Genomic DNA, 6,017 nt, shown 5'->3' with positions numbered 1-6,017 from the left:
ACCACGTGTCTCAATCGACACGATCAATGCCTAGCTGCCACTCGGCTCATTAGGCTGGTGCCACAGCGGGACGATAACTAATAAGTTGCTGCCCTCCAGGATCGAAAACGTCCTGACCTTTTATAGGTCCAAAACCGGGACCATGCGACGCCCTTGAGGGTACGCTCTCTCCGGCGCGCCAATACGAGACGCGTGCTGCGTAAGGAGCATAGCCCCTGTCCAGTCTAATCATATCAGTGCGGCCGCTTTTGCCACACGGGATTTGGCGTACTGCAGCACGGAACGTATTGCTCCACGCGCTGACTTTCAACGTGAAGGCCGCGCACCTGCCTCCTGGCACTTCGCCTCGTTTAGAGCTACACTGTAAACACAAATAAACCCAAATAGGAATATAAATGGCTAGTGTCCGCTTTTAAACTCCTTATTGAAAATTGCGCAATCGACTTTAAGTAGTAAAAAAGAGGAAATCCTCCTTTTTTACTGCCGTCGCGAAATCGAGGAGTAAAATAAAGCATTTACATGATTTTACTACTTTTCCAAGAAGGAGTATGTCGGCTTCAATACTCCTTCAGGCCCTTTATGCACTCCTTAGCGTCTGCCCGCCGCCTAGTGGCAGCTGCCGGTTCGCTGCACTTGCAGGTGACGACGCCGGCTCTGTCGTCGCTGCCTGCTCGCCTGTGCTTTTGCTGCTTCACGCACGTTTGTCATGTTACAAGACACCGGATCGCCGCAACCTCGCGCACCAAGGTGAGCCCCAGACAGTGCCTGTGAAGCCCCCAGTGTATTCGGAGAACGCTTGGTGTTGCATCGCCTGCGACGGCAGTCTGCGAGAGGCTTAGCCAGCCGAGCTCAGCCGAGCCAACATGGCGGTGTGTGACGCGTCGACCTCCCCGAAGCCGCCAGTTTGCCACCCGCTCCTTTGCGCGCTCTTGTCGTGACGTAAGACTGGACATCATCGACCTTAGCAGCAACGTGCTGCAATGAACGTCTCACTCAAGCCAGCAATATGTGCAGAAGCAGCGGCTAGTCATTCATTGTCTACGCAGCATACAAGTGTTGGCTGCTGCCGTTTCGCCGCGCCGACATGGCGATGTGTGTGTGACGCACCAGTTTTCTCGACATCGTCGGCCCCTCGTTCTTTCGCTGTATTGCAAGAATACTAAAGACCGGATTATCATCGTCGTGTGTTCTGGTAAGCAGTATTAAACTCTCCTTTGATGCCATTGAGGCGCATGCACTTAACGCCGCTCCCTTTTCAGTGTGCGTAGACTTGCTGTGAACCACGGGTGCGCCGAGATGAAAGGCTTAACGAGAACAGCAAAACAGCAAAGGCTTCATTGTGGTCCGGTGGAGCCAACTCACACAGCAGGCATGAAGTAAGTATCTGAGAAATTTGTTGTTGCATGCGGCTGAAAAAAAGAGTGTGGCACTGCAGTCGTGGCTGTTACGCTAACATGTACAGCTGGAAGTACGGTCAGTTCTTCTAGGGACCAAATTTTCTTCATGCGTTCACGCCCCATGAATGTGGAAAAGCTGTACAGGCAATGACAGGTGAAAATGCACAGCCTTGGGGTCTGTGAATTTTTGTCACATTATTACGAACAGTGCTGAGAACCGTGCCCTAATCGGTTGCTTCCTTTCCTGTGTTTTAAGAGGGCCTTGTTATGCAAACAATGCAAGCGATTTTATTCTTTTCAGTCATAGCACAGGACATGGCGACGCCTTAGCGCTCACGGAGATTAGCTAAACTGTTACATTTTCCGAGTTGGTGGCATCTTAACGTTGCAGCGATTTTCGGCAGCGGACATGAGGTTTCAACCATACTGAACGCTGCCTTTTCTGGATGGTTAGGCGTCTAGTTCCAAAATGTGGTATCTTGTAAGCTCTTCGCATTTGAAAAATGTTAAAAGAAGTTTCCACTTCGCGTGCAGTTTCCGAACACATTCCATTATGTGAAACTCGTGGAGGCAAGCGTTCCGGTTCAGACTGCTGATCCCAGGAAGGCAGCGAAAGAAAAAGAATAAAGCATACGCCGGTGTACAAGATCCCCTGCTCGTGCTGGACATAGTACATTGGCGAAAGCAAGCATTTCCCAGAAAAACTGAAGCAGCACAAAGCGGATGCCAAACAAATGAACAAGGAAGGAAGCGCGGGTTGACAAGACTGACTTCGAGGGAACTATCCTTGCATCAACTGTCTACGATCAGTTACCCGGCGGATGACTAACCGAAGGCTTAAAAAAGGCAAGCTGTGACTCACTCGCAGTCACACCTGCTGAAAGAACCAAGAAGATTCCCAAACATGTTTTTTTTTTCTGGTTGGCGTTCTCTCCCGAAAGTACATTCCTTACCCAGCCAGATAGACCTGTCTAGAATGTTTTCTTTTGAACCCTGGCCACGAATGTGAGGGCAAAGCTTAACAGAAGACAGGTGGCGGCGGGAGGGTGGGTCTGGTGGTAGCTTTCTATTCCTAACAATGCCTGCTATGTCAGTCACCCTTGCCCTGCCTTTGGCCTATACACAGAATGAGGACGTCCTGAAAATGCGTAGCTGCGGGCTCTCCCATCAAGGAAATTGCATGTAAGCTTCCGCTGCGTGTATGCAAAGCGCTGTCTTTTGTTTGCATGTTTTGATTTCAGTAATTGGTTCTGATATGGTGCCTGAAAAGCATGAGGAACCTCTGACAAGTAAAAAAAAATTATATCTCGAGGCCTCTTTCGGTGCAGGAACGCAGCCAAAGGCAGCGCGAATGCGCAAGTGCCTCAGTAAGACCATTTAATTTTTTTTTCAGTTTTATGCTTTGCGGAAAAAATGTTCCCTATCGATGCTGCTTCCCATTCGCCGTATTGCCTTAACGTTTACGAAAGCGGCTCTCTGGAATTTGTGATTCCCTGAAAACCGCGTTTAGCCGCTGTCATCCGACAGGGTACAGGTATGTATTAGCTAGTTGATTACCTACTATGTTCTGCTAGCTAATCTTTTGTCATGAAAAACGTTTAAACTTCAATAATACCTACTTTACTGAAAAGTGCACTCTGAACGGTTGGCTTCTACACTTGAAGCACGTCATACCTCAAGCTTAGAGGTGCAATTCCACTGATGCATTTGTTTTTCTAATCTTTCTTTCAGAAGGAGCCTGTATGTTGACAGCGAAGCATTTCAAGGTTCCCTCCTTGCTTTCAAGTGTGGCATCTCTATTTTCATTCCTTTGGGTATTTAAATTATGTACCCAAAGACAGCGTGGGTTAAGGCACTCTTCTTTTTTACAGGGGCCAAGACGTTGGTTCTCTGTAACCGTCGAAAGCAAGCTGCCGAACACATGTCTCAAATGTTTTGTACCCAATAAAATATTGTTTGAAATAAATCACTAAGTTCATCGACGCATTTATCCTGGAATATCAAGGTCTAAAATGAGCCTTCCATACGAATACTTTATTTCAAATCGGCTTCCGCATCAAGTGAAGTAATATACTCATCTGGGAATCATAAATGTAACCCTATAGTAAGAAACATTTCTCCAAAAATTTCCTGTCAAAACTACTTAAAAGGAACAGGCACGTACTCCTGAAATGTACTATAAAAGTAGCTGCAAAGGAGTATATAATACTTCTATTAATTGCCATGCTAACTCCTTTGTGATCACAACTTTACTCCTAAATAAACTCCCGTCTGCAGAGCGGTAACACTTTACTCCTTCTAGCACTCCGAAAGTATCCCTTCAAGCAGAGGAGTAGACGATATACTCCTATTCTGAGGAGTATAAAAACGCCTTTTCGGGAGTGCGCTACGCGATGAGCCATTTACTCCTATCCGGGTGTTTTTCGGTTTGCAGTGTATTTGCCCCGTTCCTGCTCGGGCAAACACTGACGTTGCCGTTCTTTGCTTGATAGGCACTACCGGCTTCGTGGCATCGTCTAGCTCTGAGGCTCCATGAGCTCCCTCGCAGTCACTTGACCCGAGCTTGCCTTGCGGCAAGTCGCCACTCATTTCCGGGTCCTCAAACGACCTGGCCGGGCACATACCGGGTGCGTTCGAAAACTGTGCGGCGCTCTGCCCGGTCGGCCCAGCAGGCCCACCTCCGCTCTCTGCCTCGTATGAAGGGCTCTTGCCACCAGTAACGCTACAGGGCCCTTCATGCCCCATGCCCGACACAGTGTGCCGTTGCAGGAACGTTACACTTTCTCCTGTCACAAGCTCGCTGATCTTACGTCTATCGTTACTGGCCGCTTCATGCTGAACGAACGGTCCTTTTCCGCGGCTTCCTTGAGATCTCATTTTTGGAATTGTCAGAGTGACTTCCAACAATCCTGAACTCGCGTCCGCGTCCCTGATGTCATTTGGGGTAGAGCTAACCTGTGTAGCTGAAATCGTCGGAGTGCGCGTTCACCGCCTCTAATACCGCGACGCTGCGTTCCGTCACGATACTTTCTTCAACTGCGACTCCAACTTCGCAGAAATCTGGCTCACTTTTTACTTCTTTTTTTTTAATGCGATGTTTATTGCCTCAGGTCATAAAACGGCATGTAATGATAAATGAGGATGCTTAAATAAATGAGTAAAGGTTCGCTGATCTAATGAAATCGAGCAGTGAACGATGATGAGGTCCTTGTGTCCAAGCGGTGTATGAAGCACTGTTATCGGGCGAAAGACCCGCTGCCGCCAGGTGCCGAATTCTTGTAGGCTTCAGCGCCGGGCAAACCCACAGCAGGTGGTGAATGTCGGCCTCAAGTTTTCTGTTCTTGCAGACTGGACACCCGGGGCGGGGAAATACACCATCGAATTGCGGCCACTTTCGTGTAACGGCCGGAGTTAGGGCAACCCCGATCCGGATCCTCCGAAGCGCAACCTCCTCTGCACGGGTAAGACCACGGGGGAGGGTTACCGCACACGGAGGGATTAGAGCACGTGTGCGGCGCCGGAGGTGTTCCTTTTTTGTTAAAAGGAGGGTGGTGTCATCCAGTGTTAGGACTCGAGGCGAAGACGAAGTTGGGGTCACAAGGTGGGTCGCAGAATCTGCACGGCTTTGCGAACTCAGGAGGTCTCGTGGGACCCACTGAATTCAGATTGGCTGCGGGATGCGTGCCGCGAGACGATGGATGTCCTGGCAAATGCCTGGGGTGCGACTGACGCGTCGTAGTAGGCGTATGACTTGAAGAGCGTCGGTGCGGATGACAATGCGAGCCGTAGGTAGTAGGGGAACGGCGGCCACTGAGCATAGTGCCTCTTGAACAGCAAGCATCTCCACACAGAAGGAGGTTCTGGGAAGCGAAACCTGGACGTTTTGTTGAGGGCAGGCTTGCAAGGGCAGTAAATTGCAGTAGTGGTTTCGCAAGCCTGGATGTCTGCGTCAACGTATAAAACGATGGAGCCATGCGGCAGATGGGCGTCTTCTTGTGCAATTCGTTCGCGAAACGACGCCGCCGCGAGGGTAGATGATGGCCGACGTAGATCTGTTGGTTTGTTATCGCTTAGCTGCACAAAATGCCAAGGAGGGAGAACTGGCGGAGGCGGCTGTCGAATGGAGTGCGAGGAAGCATACGCCCTGAGTGCACACGTTGCGTGTGTAAGGTTAGACTTAAGCCGGCGAGCATCACGCCTTTGCTGCACCAGCTCATCTAGAGTATTCAGCTGCGCATGTTCTTGGAGCGCCACGATCGGGGTTATGCGGGGAAGGCGAGTGATGACCCTCATTGCCTCTCGATTAACGGCTTCAAGGCGATCCCACTGAGCCCTCGTCAAATGCTGGAATTGGGCTTGGTACACGAGGCGCGGTTGCACAACCGCCCGCACCAACTGCCTTGCAACATGAGAGCGGGCGCCGCCTGTTTTAGGAGCAATTCGTCTAATCAAACCTAACGCCTGAATCGCTTGCTTTTTAGCTCGAGTTAAAGCCAAGCAGTCCCTGTTCCTGACTCGTGAATCGTCAAGCCCAATATTTTGACTATCGAACTTTCTTGAAGTGCAAATCCCGATAGATGGAGACGAATTGGTGTCGCAGCGAGTTTACGGCGTCCCCAG

The 6,017-nt window shown here is 50.0% G+C and overlaps 1 long non-coding RNA gene across 1 annotated transcript; it reads left to right on the top strand.

Moving 5' to 3' along the window:
* The first annotated feature begins 384 nt into the window (after positions 1–384).
* Positions 385–3,260, top strand: LOC149328809 (uncharacterized). Its single transcript, XR_016285777.1, has 3 exons — positions 385–1,192; positions 1,260–1,376; positions 3,129–3,260. It is a non-coding gene; the product is annotated as an uncharacterized LOC149328809 (long non-coding RNA).
* Positions 3,261–6,017: the final 2,757 nt, after the last annotated feature.

This window comes from Amblyomma mixtum, chromosome 9 (assembly GCF_055824585.1).
Source record: "Amblyomma mixtum isolate Tamu chromosome 9, ASM5582458v1, whole genome shotgun sequence".
Taxonomy (NCBI): Eukaryota; Metazoa; Arthropoda; class Arachnida; order Ixodida; family Ixodidae; genus Amblyomma; species Amblyomma mixtum.
This window is presented reverse-complemented; position numbering and strand designations above follow the sequence as displayed.